Source organism: Talpa occidentalis, unplaced genomic scaffold (assembly GCF_014898055.3).
Source record: "Talpa occidentalis isolate TD23 unplaced genomic scaffold, MPIMG_talOcc4v2.1 talOcc4.12, whole genome shotgun sequence".
Classification (NCBI taxonomy): domain Eukaryota; kingdom Metazoa; phylum Chordata; class Mammalia; order Eulipotyphla; family Talpidae; genus Talpa; species Talpa occidentalis.
Genome location: NW_023601212.1, coordinates 66579218 through 66602056, shown reverse-complemented (window position 1 = coordinate 66602056; position 22839 = coordinate 66579218). Strand labels below are relative to the sequence as shown.

At 39.3% G+C, this 22839-nt stretch overlaps 1 long non-coding RNA gene across 1 annotated transcript in view; it reads right to left on the bottom strand.

Moving 5' to 3' along the window:
- Positions 1-8566: 8566 nt before the first annotated feature.
- Positions 8567-22839, bottom strand: part of LOC119240089 (uncharacterized) — a 69818-nt gene continuing 55545 nt past the window's right edge. Inside the window, exons 2-4 of the long non-coding RNA XR_005124077.2 lie at positions 15311-15373; positions 13662-13720; positions 8567-8668 (exon numbers count right to left, since the gene is read on the bottom strand). This is a non-coding gene — a long non-coding RNA (uncharacterized LOC119240089). The remainder of the gene's footprint in view (positions 8669-13661; positions 13721-15310; positions 15374-22839) is intronic.

Here is a 22839-nt window from a genome sequence, read left to right as displayed (position 1 = left end):
GAGCAGTAGTCACCAGGAAATGTTCATCAGGGAGTTGGATATATGAGCTCAAATATCAGTAAAGGGAATGAGCTAAAGATAAAATTACAGATTTGGGATCCCAAGGAATATAAGTGGTGCTCATAAGAGAATGAGTACCCAGCAGTAAGCCAAAGTTTAGAAACCTAATGTTCTCTATTTCCTTATGGGAAGAAAGATTGGCTCCCATAAGTAGCAGTGGAGAATTTATAAAGAGTACTGAAGAATTCCAAGAACTCCTATGGAAACTGGGATAAGCAATGGACAAGGCATGGTTGTTGAGCAGCACTGAGAGGAGGCAGGACAAGGGAATGGGGGGCTTCAGTGTCCCAGACAAAAGACCCCATTGTATGCTATTATGGTGACTCTTCTGGAGAGTGATTGAAGAGAAGCTGAATAATGGTAAATGTCCTGGGTGACTTGGAGAACAGGTGGAGTTGGGGATTGGAGACTGTGATTAGAGTATGGATGTATAGTATAAGTAGCACAACAAAATGTTCTAAAGGACAAAAGATTTAGGTCAGAAAGTAGACCACAGAGGCTTGGAGGGGAGATGTTATAAGAATTAGAATCAATCACATCAAGGAAATATAATGTGGGAGAGGTAGAGATGATGGCAACAAGGACACTGAAGCCCCCAGCATTTTAGATGGTTTCTGACCTGAAAAGTGTTAGCCAGATGTCAAAGTCCTCTTTGAAGAAGACAAAGTGGCAGGAAGTCTAGAGTCTATCTTAATAAGTTTTTTTAAGAAATTGCAGTGTTATTCGCAGATGGTATGATAATATACATAGAGAACCCCAAAAACTCCACAAAAAAACTAATCCAACTAATCAATCAGTTTAGTAAAGTAGCAGGATACAAAATCAACACAAAAAATCAGTAGCCTTCTGATACACAAACAATAAATTTTAAGAAGAAGAAATCAAGAAAACCATCCCTTTTATTATTGAAACAAAAAAAAATCAAACACTTGGGAATAAACCTAACAAAAAAGGTAAAGGACCTATACAAAGAAAACTATAAAACACTGTTAAAAGAAATAGAAGAAGACACAAAGAAATGGAAAGACATCCCCTGCTCATGGATTGGAAGAATTAACATTATCAAAATGGCCATCCTACCAAAAGCAATTTACACATTCAATGCTATTCCAAAAAAATTTCAATGACATTCTTCAAAGAAATAGAACAAATACTGATGAAATTCATATGGAGCCACCAAAAACCCTGAACAGGGCCTCCCCTGGTGGTGCAGGGGTTGAGCATTGGGCTGCAAAGCTGCCCGCAGCCTCTGCAGCGCTGGTTCAATCCCTGGCCACCAGGGACCTCTCCTGCCACGCCCACTGCTCCCTTCAGCAGTCTGCCTGTTCTGTTCCCCATTCTGGCTCTGGTGAATTCTCGCACCCTCCTGCGCTTCTGACTGTACCCAGTGCTTGTATAAATAAATAAATCTTTAAAAATAAAAAATCCAAATAGCCAAAGCTTTCCTGAAAAAAAGAGAAGGGAATGGAGGTATCACACTCCCAGACTTCAAACTATACTACAAAGCCATAGTAATCAAAACTGCTTGGTATTGAAACAAGAACAGACACACAGACCAGTGGAACTGAAGAGAAAATCCAGAAATAAGCCCACAGATTTACAGTCAACTAATCTTTGACAAAGGAGCAAAGAATATGCAATGGAGCAAAGGAAGTTTGTTCAATAAATGGTGCTAGGAAAACTGGGTCACTATATGCAAAAGAATGAAGATTGACTACTACCTCACACCATGCACTAAAACCAACTCAAAATGGATTAAAGAACTAGACATAAGACCTAAAACCATAAAATATATAGAATTTAATATAGGCAAAACACTACATGACATACACCTCAGTAACATCTTTAAAAACACATCACCCAAAGCAGTGATAGTGAAGGCAAAGATAAACAGCTGGGGCTACATCAAATTAAAGAGCTTCTGTAAAGCAAAGAATCAGTAACCAAAACAAAGAGACACTCCACTGATTGGGAGAAAAATTTTGCACACAATACTAATGATAAAGGACTGATCACAAAAATCTACAAAGAACTGACAAGACTTAAGAAGAACAAAGTAAACAACCCAGTCAAAACACGGGCAAAAGAGCTAAAAAGAAACTTCTCCAAAGAGGAAATGCAAATGGTCAACAAGCATATGAAAAAATGTTCAGCATCACTTGTAATCAGGGAAATGCAAATCAAAACTACGATGAGATACCATCTTACACCAGTGAGAATGGCATGTATTTGAAAAACTAGCAACAACAAATGTTGGTGAGGTTGTGGAGAAAAAGGAACTCTCCTGCACTGCTGGTGGGAGTACAAACTGGTCCAACCACTATGGAGAGCTGTGTGGACATTCCTCAGTTTGCTAAAAATGGAGCTCCTATATGATCCAGCAATTCCACTCCAAGGTATTTACCCAAGGACACAGAAATATTAATTCAAAAGGGCACCTGCATCCCTATGTTTATAGCAGCACTATTTACAATAGCTAAACTATGAGAACAACCAAATGCCCAAAAATAGATGACTGGATCAAGAAGATGTGGTATATACACACAATGGAATATTACTCAACAATCAAAAAAGATAAACTCATGCAATTTGCAGCAACATGGATGGAGCTGGAAGGGATCATGCTCAGTGAAATAAGCCAGAAAGAAAAAGAAAAATACCAAATGGTTTCACTCATAGCATGAATTTAGAAAACCTAAATAAGGGACCAGGAAAAAGACTAATTATAATAAAGTAAAAACCAAAATCAACAAGCAACTATAAACCAGAGACACACTACAGGGGGAGTGGGGAAGGGAGTAGGTTCAAAACAAGGCGGGATGGGAATTGTATGGGGACTACAACCAAGATGAAAATGCATACATTGCGCAAAAATGAAAAATGATGTATAAATATATATAAAATTAAAAAAATAAATTGAGTGTTTAGGAAATCTGATGTAATTAGAGGTCTAGAAAATTTACTCTGGAGTAGGGAGTGTGTGGGGAATATCTAGGATTGTGCCACTTCTTGTTGCCTTGAGTAGATGGAGGACAAAGCTCTGGAGAAAAAATCTACATTTGTGCAACTAGGAATTGGTTGATACCTAAATATTTATTTCAAAATAGCTCTGATCTTAGACTGAGAACTTTAGGAACTGCTTTATTAATTGAAGGAGAGAATAGAGAGGCAGGCTACTTTATTTTCTTTCTCTTGAAAATTAAATACTTGGGAGGAAGACTCTGCAGAAACCACTGACTTACAACTTTACTTGTGCCAACCTTACCTGGGTGATGCTTCTCAAGTCACAGAGGTCCTGAGATTGCTGCCAGGCACACCACCCATGGTGCCTGAAGGAAGATGCAGGTAGCACCCCTTCCTGAAAGACCCATGGGCTCAGTCAGGAAGACACAATAGCCCTCTGACATTTTTCAGCCCCTAACTAAATTTCTTATATGGAAACTGGAAGGAAGGGAATTTGGACTGTATCTCTGATTAAAATTTTGCTTTAGTTTATTTTTCTACTCTCCAATATTTTTCCTACTGATAGCAAATGGAACTCATGGAAAGAGATAGTGCCTTTGGAGAGTATGATGACATCAAAATGTGGACATACATATTCCTGAGGAAAATAGAGACTGAGAAATAGAAGAAAAATCAAAAGGAGAGAGGGAGATTCAAGTTTTAGCAATCAAAAAAGGAGAAAAGCTGTGTCAAAATGTACAGCAATTAAAAAAAAAAAAAACAGATACTCCCTTTACTCAATCCAAATTGTGAACATCCAGTGACTAATCCTAACAAGTGGCAGAAGATAAAATTTAGAGATGAGACTTGCCTAGTTTTCCAATATTAATTTTCCCATCCAGAGAAATAGGTATTCACAAATCTGTGAAAGTGAGTCCTGTCATCCCTCTGCCAATCCACTAGTTAAGTTGGGGGGAGAGATGTATCCAGGTCTTCTCAACAGCCCAAAGTAGAGTTACTGAGCTCAAGCCTAGACTTCTAACTCCAAAATCAGAATAGTCCAGCAAAGAAGATTTGCGAAAAATATCATCTGTATCCCAAGATTTTCTAGGAAAACCCTGAGATTTCTATTCTGGTACAGGAATGATCCACCCCAATCCCAACTTATTAAATTTTATTAAGATCATACTGGAGATTGTTGTACAGGGGAGAGCTGGTTTTCATCTGCATCTTTACTATGGCAAAAGTTTATCAGCACTAGTCTACCACTGCTAACTATACCAGGCATGAAGCTACGTGCTGGTCATATCATTACTTCAGTAAACCCTATAAATGTTTTATTAGTCATATATTGGAAAATGGCACTGAACTCTGAAGCCAACTAAATATTGTTGAGGATATCAAAAATGTTTAAATGTGATCCCTTACATTCTAAGAGAGGAGGGAAGACATAGGCATGTAAGATTGAAAAAGGACATTTGTTTCTTGTCTGTTTTTAATATAATAGCTATTTTATGGATATCATGTCACCTGCAAATAGTAGCTGTTTTATGTCTTCCTTTCCAATGTGGATGCCTTTTTTTTTTTTCTTGTTATTGCCTAACTGCTCCAACTGTGAGTTCTAATACTATGTTGAACAGTGAAGAGTGTGGACATCCTTCTCTTGCTCCTGATCTTAAAAGAAAAGCTTCAGTTTTTTATCATTGAGTATGAGGTCAGCTATGAGTTGTTCATTTTTGAATTTGGTACAATCCTTCTATACCACTTTAATGAGAGTTCGAGAAACAAGTATTAGCGAAGATGTGGAGAAAAGGGAATCCTAGTACACTGTTGGTGGGGATACAAATTGTTGTAGTCACTATAGAAAAGAGTATGGAGACTCCAAAAAAAATTAAGAATAGAAATATCATATGATTCAGCTATTCCACTTCTTGGTATTTATATGAAGAAGGCAAAAACACTGATTTGAAAAGATAAGAGTACCCCCTATGTTCATTGCAGCATTATTCACAATAGCCAAAAACCTAAATGTAAACAACTTAAACACAATTGGTGAATGTAAAAAAAAGATTTTTTTTATATTCTTTCCCTTTGCAAAGCAGCAGCGCCAGCTCCCCTTCCCACCTGTGATTATGCAGATGCTGCTTTTTTCTTTCTCCTTTTCCTAATAAACCTATCCTTTTAAAATATAAATATATAGGGCCTCCCCGGTGGCGCAGCGGTTGAGCGCTGGGTTGCGAAGCTGCCCGCGGCCTCTGCGGCGCCGGTTCGATCCCCGGCTGCTCCCCGGCCACCACAGGAGGGTCCCACATGGTGCGCAGACCCCTCCTGCCGCCCGCTGCTCCCCTCAGCAGTGTACTTTGGTCCTTCTGCCTGCTCTGCTCCCTGCTCTGGCTCTGGTGAATTCTCTCACCCTCCCGTGCTTCTGACTGTACCCAGTGCATGTATAAACAAAACAAACAAACAAATAAATAAATAAAAACATGCCCTCTAAAAAAAAAAAAAAAAAAAATAAAATATAAATATATATAGTATATATACACGATGGAATACTACTCAGCTATGAAAATAGATGAAATCTTGCCATTTGTGACAACATGAATGGACCTTGTGTACATTATGCTAAGTAAAAAGTTAGATGGGAAAAGACAAACAACATATAACTTCACTCATATGTAGACTATAAAGAAGCAAATAAACAATCAAAACAAAAAATAAACTCTTAGATATGATAACAGATTGATGGTTACCAGAGGGGGAAGGAGGTTAAAGGGTTGAGTGAAACTGGTAACAGGGTCAATTGTATGGCAATGGAAGGAAATCACCTTTTTTTTTTATTTTTTTTAAAGATTTATTTATTTATTTCTATAAGCACTGGGTACAGTCAGAAGTGCGGGAGGGTGAGAAAATTCACCAGAGCCAGAGCAGGGAGCAGAACAGGCAGACTGACGAAATACACTGGTGAAGAGAGCAGCGGGCAGCAGGAGAGGTCTGCGCGCCTTGTGTGGCGGCCGGGGATCAAAGCTGCGCTGCAGAGGCTGCAGGCAGCTTTGCAACCCAGCGCTCAACTGCTGTGCCACCGGGAGGCCCGGAAGGAAATCACATTTGATGACGAGCATGATGTACTGTATACAGATGCCAAATTATAATGCTGTACAAATAAAATTTATATAACATTATAAACCAGTATACTGCAATAAAAATTTATACAAAAAAAGACAACAAACATTGGCCAGATGAAGAAGAAATACAGTAAGTCAGAAGGATAAAGATGGCTGTGGGCTCACTTAAAAGAAAACTTCTCTCATGAGGCCAGATGAGCTAGAATTGTGCAGATATTAAAGGGTGAAGCATCACAGCCAGATGTTTGCTTTACAATATAATTCTGGCAAATTATTAAGAATGAATTTGTGGAGAGAAGAGGACAAGGAGTTGACTCTTACATCAACAGATATTCAAATTAATTCTGTGGGAGTGAGTCGGAGAGAGAAATAGATGCTTTTAAATCCTATTCAGTCAGAACTTGGTGATTGATTGGAGGAAAGGGTTGTCAAACAAGGAAGAGTCAAGAATGACACCCATGATTTTTGTCAAAGGAAAGTGCTTCGAAGGTTCTTCCACTCACAGAACTGGGGACATCTATGAAGAGCAGACTTCTGGCTAGGTATTATTTGAACAGTCTGAGATACAGCCAGCTTCCATATCGCTTTTTTTTCTCTCTCTCCTACTTTATATCAGAGGTAGTTTCATGTCACAAATGTATTTAAATAATTCTATGGCCTAATTGTCCTTTTTACTTCAGCACTTTTGAAAGATTTATGGAAGTTAAGGTAAAAATGAAAGGCTTAAGGAAGTTAATTTAAAAATAAGTGTAAAAAAGTCCAAAATGAAGAAATTCCAAAGTTTATTTTGTATCATTCCGGTCTCCCACCCCTCACATACAAAAATATTTATACAGACTTTCAAGTATCTTCAAAAACTAGTGAAGTTTGTAAAAATGCATTTGGACCTAATCAATATTTACATCATTATTTGTTTCGAAGGAGTATTGCATAAGAGATCCGTGAATGCCACAGAATAGGGGCTAGTCCTCAAGCTTTAAATTGTATTTTCTGTTTTATTTTTTTCTATAAAGATTTCCAATTTTCTGAAAATTCGAGCTCTTGGCTGGAAATCTCTTAGGCCTCTGACTCAGCCCTGAGCCTGCTAAGAAATGGACTCATTTATATGACCGGATTCAGCAGATCATTTCTAGCCTCATTGACCTGGACAAGAAGGTCGCTTTTCCCAAATTGCAGGTTCTCCCAGAAAAAGGCTTTACCACCCCTGTCTATTCTACTTTGTCTCCGGGATTGATGGAGCAGAGGATGTTTCTTACAGGAGCACAAGGAAAGAAAGGGAATTTGCACATGTCAACATCACGTTGGCAGGGAAATGCCACCCCTACTACACGTCTGGAGGCCCAGTGCATAAGAATGTATCTGACAAGATAAGGATCCATGGAGAGAAGCCCAGGCCCAGGTAAATCGTCCCAACCAAAGTATTTCTAATCAGCCACAAGGCACAAGGCCCAGATAAGTCACTCAGAGCCCTGTCTCTTAGCTTTCCTATAGCATTCCACCGAAGACAGTTTGTATGTGTTGGTTTTCTCCACCAGATGAAGTAACTGAGGTCCCAGTCAAGATCATTTCAGAGTTCAGAGGTGTTTCCCACTAGCTGGTAGCTGCCAAGTTCAAACCCCTACATGGTGGCCATCTCCCCTGGTAGTCTTTCTTTTAAAATCTTTGGAACTTGGCTCTTTACCATTAAGGTTTGAACTGTTGCTGATGTATTTCCCAATCTGGGGTCATGAGGAATGAAGCCAGTGGGATGATTTTGTAAAAGGGAGGCACCCTGAAACAAGTTGGTAAAGGCAGCGGCAACGGTGGCAGCAGCCAGCCAGAGTTGAATTCCATTTAAATAAAATGCCAAAAGGCAGTCAGTGAAAGTGACATTTATGGTGTTACTACAAATGCATTCAGTGGGAAAGCTCAGTAGCAGAAGCAAGGGGGAAAAAACAAGCTGTAGTGAAAACTGCCATCTGTATATTGTGCCCCGTTTTTAATATTCTGTATTCTCATAAAAAGTGTTGTTTCTGTCACTATTCAATCTCACAAACTCACACAGAACACTGTTAAAAGTCAGCAGTGTGTGAAATGGTATTTTAAAATAAATGAAACCCGCTCGCAGAGCTGCGGAGGAATATTGCAATGCTGGGCGCTGACAGACAGGCCCTGAAAAGTAACAACCGTTATCATCTTAAAGCAAAGCGGATTAAATAAAAACCCACAGCCAGTGGTGCATTACCAAGTCTGATATTGACACAGCTGCTGTGGTGGTTATTTTTCATTGTCTCATCAAGACAAAGCATCATGGGACATCAATCTTCCCTCTGTCAGGCCATGCCTGGTATAAAGTTTTTCGTTTACATTTTCATTATATCCCTTTTATCTCCAGTGCCAGCATTTTTTCTTAACTGTGGGGTCAAATGACCCATTGGGCAGTGTTGCACTATTACCTTCTGGTCAGAAGAGCCCCCTCCTGGGGCAAAGGACGCTGTCCCTCTTCTGCTCTCCATCACCTCATAGCTTCTTCCAGGGTCTGTGATAGCCCCGAATCTCCTGTGCTGGTGGACAATCAGAAAATATAATGCACGCGTTTGTATGGTTGCAAGAGAAACACAGAGGCAGAGAGAACAAGGTCATGACTACGAATTAGAGAAGTATTTGAGGGCATTGTTTCCTTTATTTCCTTTTTTTACTGGAGAAGAAAGGGTAAGAAAAGATACTGTGCTCCCCAAAACACTCAGCAAAGAAGCCAGATGAGAGTCTAAGTTTTATACACCACTTTTTTTTTTTTAATTTTCTGGACTACTCACTCTTGAATTAGCCTTCAATTAAGAAATTTCTGTGTGCAGGGCACATTTTAATTTGATTCAGAGAAAACAGCATCTTTGAAATGATTCTTTCTCTTTGGGGGAGAGGGGTGCTGATACTTGTCTCTATACTTCTCCCTAGTTCTTACATCCTCTGCTTTGGAAATTCATTAACCTGACTTCTCTAGAAGAGAAAATTCATTCACATAGGAAAGATGATTTGATCTCCACTGTGTTAATAGTCTCAATGACAGGGCAAACTTGACCACTGGGTTCCTTCAGCAAAACTGAGAAATGAGGTTTTTGTTTTTTTTTTTTTCAATAATGATTCATTAATTTGTCACTTTGTTTCAATTAATACTCATCACACTAATGTTAGATATAAATTCTTTATAATAGTAATGTTCATTGATTATGAAAATAACACATGCTTGCTATAGAAGTTCTGGGGAAGAGTAAGAAAATAAAAGTTACCTTTAGTAGAGAAATAGGCTGTGAACATTTTGCTATAGTTTTTTTATTTTATATATATTTTTTAAAGATTTATTTATTTTTATACAATAGCTGGGGTACAGGCCAGAGGCACGGGAGGGTGAGACGATTCACCAGAGACAGAGCAGGGAGCAGAACAGGCAGACAGACTGAAAAGCACTGCTGAGGGTAGCAGCGGACGAGACAGGAGAGGTCTGCTGCACCATTTGGGAATCTCCCTGGGTGGCCAGGAATCAAACCCGTGCTGCCAAGGCTGCAGACAGCTCCACAGTGCAGTGTACAACCCACTCCGCCACCAGGGAGGCCCCATTTTTTATTTTATATTTGATGTTATTAATTTTTACAAAACAATTTTATTTCTTTACAATAAATGAACCATCATTTACATCCTTGTTAATATTTTGACAGCATAGGATTTCTTCCCTCAGAAATAAGGTGTGACAAAGGTAGTAGTAGGGCTCAGTCTGAAAAGGAATTCTGCCTCTTAGAGCATCTTCTACATACCCCACAGGAGGACTGAATTGGCAGTGAATGAGAGGATGGCTGAGACTTTGTGAGCTAATCAGTAGAAAGGACTGCTCTTCCATGCCAGCAAAAACAAGTCAGGTAACAGGATTCTATGTAAGTTAAGGTGGTGTTCACAGTCTTCTGAACAAATAACCATACTGCTGACCATCTCACCAACTTAGAGTAGTTTATCTCTCACTCATGTCTCTGCTAACTTGGTTAGGTTGATCGTCCTCCTACACCTTCTGAGACATGGAATCCAAGATCACTGCTGAAAGGCAAGTGAGAACAACTGCATATAGCACAAGAAGTTCTAATTTAGAGCATTATCTCTTGTGCCACTATGCCCTTGACCAGGACTTGGTCCACCTGGCCTTAATTTCACTGAAGAGAGGCTGGGAATCTTCTAGAAACTTTCCTCTGAAGAGAGGAGCAATGAGCATAAGGAAATTTTTGGTCATAGAAGCAAGATAGGAGAGGGGAGGGCAAGGTAAAGGGGACAGTGGGGTAGCGAGTGGGAAGACAGGAGATGTCAGCAAGAATCACCCTCCATCTTATCCTATCGGACTCAACCATTGCCCATCCCACCACTCTCCGACAGAAACAGCGAATCCATAGAAATCTCTATCAAACTGTTCTGGTTATAGAGTGGCTTAAGACTGTATAACCATTCATTTTTTTTTAAATGAGTCTGGGGGTGACTGGACTCAGTGAGTATTACAGGGTGAATGTGTCTCCCCAAAATTCACAGGCTAAAAACATAATACCTAGTATGATGATGGTATTAACTGGTAAGGACTTTTGGGAAGTGACTGAGTTAGAAGGACATAGCCCTTACAAATGGAATTAGTGTCCTGTAAAAAAAAGTCCCCAGAATGCTCCCTTGCACTCCACTATATAAGGTCACAGTAAGAAGATAGCTGAAACAGTGGGTACTCACCAGACACTGAATCTACTGACACCACAGTCTTGGACTTCCCAGCCTCTGCAACTATAAAAATTATCTTTCTGGGCCTCCCTGGTGGTGCAAGGGGTTAAGACGCAACCTATGAAGCTGTCCACAGTCACTGCAGCACAAGTTCAATCCCCTGCCAGGGAGATACCCACATGGTGCAGCAGACCTCTCTTGACTTGCCCGCTGCTCCCCTCAGCAGTGTACTTTGGTCAATCTGCCTATTCTGTACTCCACTCTGTCTCTGGTGAATCCTCTCACCCTCCACACCTCTGGCCTATACCCAAGTTCTTGTATGCATAAATAAATAAATCTTTAAAAAAATAATCTTTCATTGTTTATAGCCCACTCAGTTTAATGTCTTAGGAACCTGACTGGAGGAAGACAGGAGTCAGTTCTTGTTCATTATCTCTAAAGAGGCAAGAACAGAAGAGTGGCTTAGCTTCTTTCCAAGGCTTCTTCCCTCACACAGGACTGGGCAACCCGAAACAGTTATGGCTACACTAGCTGGGGCTCTGGAGTACCTCTGTATACATGAGAGCTCCATGTGCTCACTCTACCTGCTGGTCTCAGGGTGACAGCCCTTGCATGGCCACCAGAGGCCCATAAAGAGAACTTAAAAAAAAAAAAAAAAAGCAGGAATTGCAGGACCTTATCTAGCCAAGTCTCAGAGGTCACGGGGTGTTACTTCTACCACATTCCCTTCATCTCTTCATCCAAGCAGCCACAAATTCCCCTCCTTCCCCAGTACAAGGGGAGGAGGTAAAGACCTCACTTACAGTCTAAAACCATGACAGAATTGCAGAATTGAAATGTTTTTAAACCACACATCTTGAGGAAAACCAATGTGAAAACTAAATCTAAGTCCTTACAAAGTTTTAGATGGGAAAAAAAATTGTAAGTCAACTTATCATGGGACTAAGCCTAAAATATAAGTTGTAAAATAGAAATAAAAAGATGTATAGACTTAAAGAACTAATCTTCCCATCTAATTTGATGACATTTATACTGTTATTATACTTGCAACAAAAAAGTTCTTCAGGAACTCCTTAAATTTCAGCATAAGCTTATACCTTTTCATCCCTTCTGTAACATCTCTGAAGTTCAGAATGGATTCATCCAGCCAAAAGCTATAGTTTAGATAAGTCCATTGGAAGAAACTTAACATATGACAATATCTATAGGGACCTGGCTACCTGCCCACCTCATATCTTCTCTCTTTGAGGGAACTTCATCATAACAGAAAGTTGGTAGGCAGAAGCAGAGTTACAGAGACATGCCAGTGTCATCCATACCATACTTGACTGTAGGTATAAAGATCTTCGATCTGTATGTAAACTTACCCGCCAAATGTGGAGCTGAATTTGACACTTCATAGTCATGGAATCTGCATTGCTGCCTGAAGACTATGTCTTCTCAGATTCAGTTTCCTCCCTAACTGCTTTCCTCCTGACCTCTCTTTAGTCAGACTTCTGTTTTGGTGTATGCTTGCTTTACATTTCTCTTTCAATGGACCCCAGGTCCCAAACTCTTGCATCTCACTTGGGGCTCTGAACCTCTGCTTGATTCCAAGTCTCAGCTCCATACACCACAAATATTGGCTGACACTCTTCTATATGTAATAATCACACTCTCCCTCCTCCTCTTCCTCTTCCTCCCCCTGCCCACCCAGAGCAGTCTATTGAGATTTCTGCTGCCACTGCAGGAATTGGACCCTCTTAGGAACAGTGTCATGACAAAGTTGGATATTGAAATTTGGATGTATGACCATCCCAAGAGACAATCTCCCCTGCCTAATTTGTCCCCCCTGGTCCCAGTCCCGTATGTTAGTAGTAGATTTTTGCCTTCCAGTGTGTCAAATGACTTTTTAAGATGCTTTAAAGTGAGGGTTCATGGGTAATAATAGGTAAGTAGGTATGAATTTTCCATTATTTATGCAAACTGCTTGAATCCTATCTATTCTCCTTTCTTACCCTCGGTCTCACCTGGTGGAAGACATTTAACTCTGAAAATATGTAACCTCATTAATGTGACCCAGTTTTAACTTCCCCCAGTCTATAATGTTTCTAAGTTAGTAAAATTATAATTTCCTTTATTCAGCCCATTAATCAGTGGTGCTGATAATTAGAAACTCACAATTGAAATAATCTGAAGTACCTGTTATGTGATATATAGAACATAACAAAATATTTTTGGCATGAAATTTATTGTGAACATGATTTGGCATGCTTTGATGGTTCAGAAGTGACTTTAGAATCTTAGGAGGCCGACACATCATTTTCATGAACATCAGTTAACAAGGAGTTATTCCTGTGAGTGGGAATGTTTGTCAATAAAAAATATCCAATTAGTGCCTCCCTGGTGGCACAAGTGGTTAAACACTGCACTATGAAGCAGTCTGCCGCCTCTGCAGCATGAGTTCAATCCCCAACCAGCCAGGAAGCAACCAATATGGCACAGCAGACCTCTCCTGTCTCGCCTGCTGCTCCCTCAGCAGTGTACTTCAGTCAATCCGCCTGTTCTGTTCCCCACTGTCTCTGGAGAATCCTCTCACCTCCCGTGTCTCTGGCCTGTGCCCCAGCTTCTGTATGCATAAATAAATAAATCTTAAAAAAAGAAAAGAATATCCAGTTAGTGGGATGCTGGACAGTAGAGGGTACCTTAGAGTAGGCTTTGTAAGATGAGTATCCTCCAGAAAGCAGTGAAAATAAGACAGACAGAAATGCAACACTCATGGTTTCTATAGGATTCTCTGGGTTTAAATGTCAAGATGCAGCACTAACCCTCCCTTACCATAGACCAGGTCTTTCCTACCACAGCTGATGGCTCAGTTCCCACACCTTCCTTCTTGCCTGCAAAAAAAAAAAAAAAAAAAAAAAAAAAGAAAGAAAGAAAGACTCAGAGTCAGGTAATCATTTAAACTCTCATTTTTCTTTTCAGAAATCCCCTAATTCATTTGCCACTTTACACCCAGATTAAATGACTCAGCCTCAGTCTACAACCTGTAATGTTATCATCATTCTACAGTCATTTTAGATTTAATGAGCACTTACCTGTGACAAGCTATCAAGCCTTTTGGAGTTTAGAGAGTATAGTTATGTCTAATTCTGAGCAAATGACCACCCTCTGTTTCCAGCTGGGTCTGAGTTCCCACCTGAACACCCATGGCCCCTCATTTGTGTTCCTGTGACTAAGGGCTTTTGGATCTTATGCTGTATTTATCTACTCACATCATCTTAGTCAGATCAAAAGAAACCTAGGGACTAATTCTAATATCATAAATATGGTGATTTCTTTCATTTGTTTAGAATTTAAAATGTTTTGAGTTGCTCAAATCGATCCTTGGAAACAATGATATGAGATAGGTAAGGTAGATATTATAGTCCTTATGATACAAACAAGAAAACCAAAACAGACTGTCCCAGATCCCAGAAAAAGAAATCCAGAACCCAACTATATCAAATTATTAATTCAGGATTACAAAGCTATTATTATCTACAAAGTAAGGTAGATATTATTGTCCTTATGATACAAACAAGGAAACCAAAACAGACTGTCCCAGATCCCAGAAAAAGAAATCCAGAACCCAACTATATCAAATTATTAATTCAGGATTACAAAGCTAAAGGGCCAGCTAACTTCTAATCGGTGCCCTCATGTCTCTCTCAACCTTTGCATTTCCAAATTAAAAGGCCATCACATTGATCTGCACCCTCATGTTCATTGCAGCACTATACAAGGTTCGAGAATTAGAAGAATTTAAGTGGGTGAGTGCATAAAGAAGATGTGGTTTACATATATTGTGGAATACAACTCAGCCTTAAAAAAGATGAAAATGCACCATTTGCAGCACTATAGATGGACCAGAGGATATTATGCTTAATGAAATAAAACAGAGAAAGATCAACACTATGTGATTCCCCTAACATGTGATATATAAAGAAAACAAAACAAATACTAATTCTCAGAGTATAAGAACAAAACATGGTTCCCAAAAGGAAAGGAGGGAAAAGGGTGGATAAGTTAGATAAAAGGGGTCAATTGTATGGTGATGGATGGAAACTAGACTTCTGATGGTGAACATAATATTGTATGTACAGAAGTTGATTTATAATTCTGTGTACCTGAAAACAATATAATGTTATAAGCCCATGTTACTTTAATTAAAAAAAGTTTAAAAGATCATCATCTTCTCTCCGATGTGCATACAGCACAAACACACCCACCACAAATGTCCTTGTTTGTTGTGCTATTCATTCCTAAATCTTAACTGGTAGGTTGTGTTTACATTTAAATGATTGTCCTACATGTATTATTTGAGTTGCAGGTTCTGTCACCTTTGCATTACCTGTCAGAACTTCATAGACTGTCATAAACATAGAAGGGCCTCAGAACATCTGTGATGAATGAATATATTTCTAATTACGCTGAGGTCCACACACCTTGAAGAGCCCTTCAGCAGCTCGGCCATCTCTGGTCTATCCTTAGGGGCCCACCATTCATACCTGTTAGCAGAAGGAAGCAGAATAACACTATTCATTTATCTATTCAACATCATTTTGTTTTGCATGCTGGAAGGAATGTGTGCTGTGAGTCAGATAGAAAGGATTAAATCCCAGTTCTGCCATTTACTGGCTCCGTGAACGTAGACAAATTATCTAACTTTCCTGATTCTCAGTTTCCTGGTGTATAAAATGAAATAAGAGCCTCTTTTCAGGGTAATTTGAAGGATTAGGATGATATAAGTAAGGTTATAGACACATAGTAATCACCCAAGCAACTGTAAATATGATGGCCTCACCTTCACCTCTCCTTAGTATTTTTGTGGCCAAGAGAGAAGCTCTCCTACTTTCCATGGTTTTTAGACTGGTTTACAAATCTGTAAGTCATCTATCTTTTGGCAATTCCATGCTTAAATGTATTGGTTATATTGCTGATATATACTTTCTTATATAAAATACATTTTCCATTATGGAATATATGTAACACATTTTCTATCATACTTCTCCACAAACTATCTATATATTCAAGAAAGAATAACATGTGTTATTTACATCTACCAACTATGCATTCCAACTGATAGGAAATGAGAGTGTAATGTGATGGCCTCAAAGTTTTAATTATTTACCTGGACAGCTTGCCAAGAGACAGTGGCATAGTTCTTAGCTCGCAATTAAAGTGTTTAACAAAATTTTTCTCAGTAAATGCCTTCAACATCATCATGCAAACCTTTGATTTCTAGAAAAAGTTGTGTGATGTTTCTGATTCCTCCTCACAAATCAAAGGGGTCACTTTAAAGAGAGGGCAGGCAGCACCCCACCCTCAGGAATGCTGCAGGAGACAAGGCCACTTGGTCTTCAGAAGCACCTTAAAGAGGATGCAAGGGTCTTAAATTGCCCCAGCAAAATTAACAGCATTTACACATAAATGGCTACCCTGATTTATTCACATCAAACCGATATAACATCTGGATAACTGATGCTCTACCTGAAATTCAAAGCAATGCTTGGAATATCTGTAATTAAATATTGGTCCTCTGAAATGAGTGTCTTCTGAAGGCAAATCTTTATCATGACCCAATGTCTTATTTCTTATTCCTCTTCATTTACAAAATTATTTAAACAAATATTAAGCAGCTTATTTACCAACATTCAATTTCACAGTGATTATGTGGAACATCTCTTTAACATGATTAACCACAAAATGAAGTCACTTCTCATTAGTAAAACTCATTTCTAATGTTCTCAATAAGGGTTCCAAAAGCAGCATTATGACTTCTTGAGATCTCCCTACCTTCCTACCTCCCTCCCTCCCTCCCACCTTCTCTCTCTCTCTCTCTCTCTCTCTCTCTCTCTCTCTCTCTCTTCTCTCTCTCTCTCTCTCTCTCTCTCTCTCTCTCCTTTTCTATATCCTTCAAAAATTAACTATCATCTTAAAGCAACAGGACTAGTCTGGCAGGCTAAGTTGACACTTACATATCCAAGAGACAGACTGACAACTGATGATGTACAGACTTTTATGCACAACCTGTTATGGCAAGTGGTCCCACCAAATGATAATATTTAGTTCTCCTGGTACTTTTTATTAAATGATGATTTTGATTTTCAATACATGCAGTGGATGTCAGCAGGTTTCTGTGGAACACCAGAGCTCGGAGGAGCTTGCTTGCCCACAGACACCTGTTCTGGTGCAACTCACTTGTGGCGCTCAGCTCTCCTGATCCGCTGGCAGGCGCTTGCCAGCCCACTGAAATCAAGCGTAAATATCCCTCAACAGCTGAACATTTGCTTCTAGCTAGAGGATCTACAGTTATTAAATCTTTCACCAATTTCTTCACTTTCTCCCTTTTTTTTGACAGCCAAACATTATGTTTTATAGAGCAATGTTTTCTCCATTATACAGTTCCATTATTTTAAAAAGAGTTGGTGACGCAGAGATCCCAGGAGGTATTTGTATCAAAAGATGTGATGTTCAAAGGAGTGATTCCATATACAGCTTGATGTTTTCAGAGCTTAGAATCTCTGTGAGGGGTTCTTTCTCACACTTGGAGCATTCAAGATGGCGTCCTGGTTTTGAGAAATGTCAAAGGGAAACAGTTACTGTCAGCAGATTGACATTATGACTGAATTTGAAGTAGTGTCTTTCACATTGTCTTACATTATGAACAGTTAAAACTCCATCTGCCCAGGGGCCTGATAGAAAGTATTAGGAGTTTTTAATGTTAAAAGAATTGGATCGAAGAAATATTACATCTCTTTAATTTCCCCTCAAGAGTGAGCTTATCAGTGCAAACATCTGTAAGAGCCACTGTGCCATGGACACCATTCACAAGTCTGGAGTATAGTGATCCTTGGCTACTCAGCACTTCTAAAAAGCAGCTGAAATTATTTTACTTTACTTTTACTTAGTTTCCTATTTTTCAAAGAGGAAACTAAGACAGAGAGGTTAAGTCACTTGCCTAAGTACACAGAAGCAGGAATTTAATGCCACGATGTCCAACTCCAGAAAAAAACTTGACCAACACGCTGTACTAGTTCCCACAAATGTTCCTTAAAATGACATCTAGAGATCTATTCTCAATCTCATTGGTGGTTCTCTACCAACTGTTCCTTATGCTTCTAGCATAGCTAGCTGACATTTCTTGTTGGAATACAGTCAATTTGGGGGCTGAATACCTGTATCCATCATTATGTGTGAAGAATGTGTGAATATTTTCTTAAAATAAATTTTAATGTAGAGTCCAATGAAGGTCTAGAATTACCCTTAATTTTCAGCTAATCCCCATACAAATGGCCACTCAGATTGCTGTCTCCAGGTTTATAAATGGCCCCAACCTATTTATAAAGATTTATTCACAATATTCTCTCTGATACTTTGAATGCTTTCATTTCTTTCTCCCAGCTCTCTTGACTTGTCTGTTCCCACCTTCCCACACATGTCAGGCTACCGTTCACTGGTGTCTGACCTTGGTTCCCCTTTCTTGACTCAAATCCATAAAGTCATGGCAAATCTATACAGACAGAAAATAGTTCAGTGGTTGTCACGGGGATGAGAGAAAATGCGGAGTGACTGCTTAGTAGGAACAAGGTTTCTTTGGGGGTGACTATTTGGAATTATATAGTGGGGAGAGCTGCACAACACTGTAAATAAAAACTACTGAACTGTACTCTCAGAAATGGTTAAAATGGTCAATTTTGTGTTATGTGAACTTTATCTCAATTTCTTAAAAAACAAAGACTAGCCTTGCTCGCAACCTCACCCAGCTCCGACTCAATAGATGTCAGTACAGATTTTATAGTCATTTAAATGAGGAGGTTTTGCTGGAATAAGCTGAAATTGAATGTTGGTAAATAAGCTGCTTAATATTTATTTAAGCAACCTTGAGACTGAGAACCCCTTATCCATCTGCTTTTGAAAGCAAAAAATTCTACTAAAATTCCAACTAAGCTTCCTAGCGGGTTTAAAACATATCCACACACTGTTAGCATTCCTCATCAAAAATACGCACATAATTCCTTTCTTAAGTGTGGGCTGGACTTAATGACTTGCATGCAATGAATCGAAAATGGCAGAAGTGATGGTGTGTGACCTAGTTATAAGAGGGATGGCAGCTCTTTCCAGTTTTGTCTTGGATCACTCACTCTGGGGGAAACCAGCTGCCCTGTGGTGAGGACACTCAAGCTGCCAGTGGAGAGATTCATGGGGAGGAACAGAGACTTCTCACCAACACACAAGTGCACCATTTTGGAACTAGATTATCTAGTCCCAGACATGGCTTCCAATATCTGCATCCCTGAAGCAACTTGACCCCAATCTTATAAAAGACCCCAATCAAGACCCACATAGCAGAAACATTCCTGGATTTCCAACACAGAAATTGTGACATAGTACAAGTGTAGTGCTCTAAACCAAGAAGTTTTCGTTTATTATGCAACAATAAAAGAACTATAAACCTCCCCCTTTCTTTTCCCTATCACTTAACTCCTAGAGTTAGTAGTTACAACAATAGCTTTTCATTGTTTACTGATTATATCATAAAATAAATACAAATATTTCAAGCATGGCAGAATTGAATTATATAGTGAGCACCTATATACCATCACACAGATTTTAATATTTGACTGCTCGTGAGGGTCTTTTCCTGTTTCTGCTTATCTTGCAAGAACAAGCAGGGTGGGCTTACCACAATGGGACAAAAATATCCCTGCCCATTTTGAACAAGGAAAAAACCCACAATTTTCCCTAAGTTGACAAGTTGTGTGTCAGCCTGCAGACCCAGAAGAGTGTTTGCTGCCCTCAAGGTGATTTCTCATTGCTCAGACCGGAAATAACCATAGGGAACAAATTCATGATTAGAAGGACAATATTCAGGAGTAAGGGGTACTCAGTTTGCTGCAATTCTGGACCCAAATTCAAGATACACCATGATTTAGCAGAAAGCAACCAATCAGATGCTCCCAACGACTTGCATTTTCAACGTTTGTTCTTCAACCCCATCAGCACTGCGCAAAGCCCTATCCTCAGGGAGACTGATTTGAGTGTGTCCCTTCCAGTCTCCTGCCAGGTGACCGGGCATTACACTGGTCCTTTTTTCAAATGCTGATGGCATATTTTGACGTCCGTGCCATAAGATTCAGCAACATATCCATCCTTCTCTCCATCTATCAATCCATCTTATTTTTTATATGTTTAAAGTCAACAGCAGACATCAGTATCTTCACCCTAAATATTCAGTATGCAAGTAAATAAGTTTCAATACTATTTATAGCTTTTTTTCTTTCAAAGTAAAAATTGAATACAATGAAGTACATAATCATAAGCATACATTTGCTGATGTTAACAAATACACACACCCCTGTCTATGCCAAGCCCTTGTGAAGACATAGAACATTCTTGGGCATTAATTTAAACTCACTGACGGTCCATAGACAATTTCTTATCCTTCGACGCCTCTTTCCTAACATCGAGTATCTGATCTGATCACAGAGTAGGTGCTCAACCAATACCTTTAAATCTATTAGTGGAGCTCACCTGGATTTTTGAGAGAGAACAAATCCTGACCATTGTGGCTCTGACTGGCTGGAAAACAAAGACACTTTGGAGCCTGGAGATGCTGTGAGAGAAAGGACAGAGATGCTGCCCTCTATTCTTTGTCTGTACAAAACCCCTTAAGGAATAGTTTGTCCACTGAAATTAGCATGTTGTAGAGATAGTAAAAATGCTTATGAAAGGCAATTTGTTTTCCATGGAATTCACCAGATGGCCCACACTGTTAGGTATTACTTAAATCTCCACTTGGGAAAACCTGCTATCTCCCTTCCTTGTAATAACCCCTTGGCCTGAATATTATGACCTGTACACACAGCAACTGCCAGGCTTTGCTGCAAGCATTTTAATGGCTTTTGAGAGCATGTGAAATAAAGATAGCTTGTAAGTAAGTAAATAAATAAATAAAGTGCAATCTTCAGGCTTTAGCATGCCTGATAAGGAGAGAGCTCTGCCTCTGTCATTGTCAGGGCTCAGCTCAATCAGCTGATCTACTGGTGTGCCTGAACCCCAACTCACTCTGCCTCTCCCTCTCCCTCCATTACTCCCACTTTCTGGCCCTGGCTGACAGGAGACAGCTCTGAGCAGCCCCCTTGAAATTGCACACTGACGCAGGCCTGAATTTACCTGGCATGCCTGCTTTTTCTTTTTCTGGCTCTTCCCCTGTCTTTTTCCCTCTCGCCCTCTCTATCTCTCATCTGTCTACTGCTCTCCTCCCAACACATGTCTTCTTGCTCTTTCCATTTATTTCTCCTCCTATAGTCTGTCTTGCTCACATTGGCACTCACATCATTTTTATCTCTACCTTCTCACACTTTCTCTCTCATTCCTCTTTTTCTCTTTTGTTTTCCCTTTTGCCTTTCACACTCTCAATCTTATGCCAAATACCCACTTCCCCAATCTATTCCCCCCTTCCACACCTAGCCAGCATGAGGCCCCTTGAAAGCCTTTGTGAAGTGAAATGACACTATTCCTCTTTCCTGTGGGGGCTAGACTCAGTTTTTTGTAGCAAACTGAACAGACCCGATTTTCAACCGTGAAGGTTGTCCAGAGCTGTCTAATTTGTCAGCCTGTTCCCACCTGCCATAATGCATAGCCTGGAGCCCATGACAACCCTCATTTTTGAAACTGAACTTCAACCTTTGCCCTCCGACCCTTTTGTTCACATTCTGTTATTGCAAAGGGACAGGAACACAACCCATGGGTGCCTTATTACAGCTTTAATTTCCCGAGTAGTTCTACCACCTCATTTTCACCTTCCACATCCTGCGCTCTCTGCAATGGTTCCTCCCTGCTCTCTGTGAAACATATTTGCATTTTCCCTACGATTGTGATGAAACCTTAAAGGAGGGTTTTTTGAATGATTTTTCAGTCCTCAGCCCTGCTCTGGTTCTAAATGAATATACTGATTATCATAGACTTCTTTCTCTTTTCACATCCAGTAAAAACACAGTTTAATAGAGGACTCTTTGAAGAATTTTTAATTTTTTTTCAGAGGTCTTACTGATGTTATTGTTGTTAATTTTATGATTATTGTTTCTGTCTCACAATTTGCCAACAGAATTGAGGACTTCAACTTAGACCTGCTACCCAGGAAAGTAGAGATGGTTGGTAAAAAGCATCTGGTTTCAGTATGCGCCCCCATCCCCATTTAATTTTGTTTTGAAATTATGGTTAAAATGAATATCTAATCTAGTTATAAATTTTTTCATCATTATGCCCCCTCATTAATTTTGAAAAACTAATTTATCTTGAAACTTTTAAACCAACAACCAGAAAATTCAATGAATAAACTTAACTGAAAAATACTTCAATGAAAAATACTTCACCAATATGAACATATAATTGGATTTAAAAGATCTTTATGAAATAGTAGATGGTAAACAGTGCCCCACAATGGAACTTACCTATTGTACACTCAGCTCAGAGATATTAAATGTTAGAAATTGTGTCCTCTTTCTTTCAATCTCCAGGGGTTAACAAGGTAGCTAACACTTTGTATCTACACAACAAACTCATGAAACTATTAGTATGAATTCTTTAATGCACCCAGTCACTATATAGTGCTATCATTTCACACTTGAGAAATCTAAGGTGGGAAGAACTTAAGTGGATATCTGTCAACATCCAATAGTATTCTTTTCTCTATATCTAGTTCTTTCATCTACAAAATAAAGAGTCAGATAATCTCTTAGATCTCGGACATCTTCAATACCATAAAATAATATTGACATAGCCCCATGAGATCACAAGGTGCACACATAACTGGGGAGAATCAAGACTTAACAGAGAATCCAAGAGTCTTTCAAAAACTCAGTTGTATTGATCACCATGGTGTATGTCTTGTAGAAATAGATGACTCAGTGTGCTTCCTCTTCTCCAAATATCCAGTTTAGTGAGGAAAACAAAATTTAAACTGCAATTT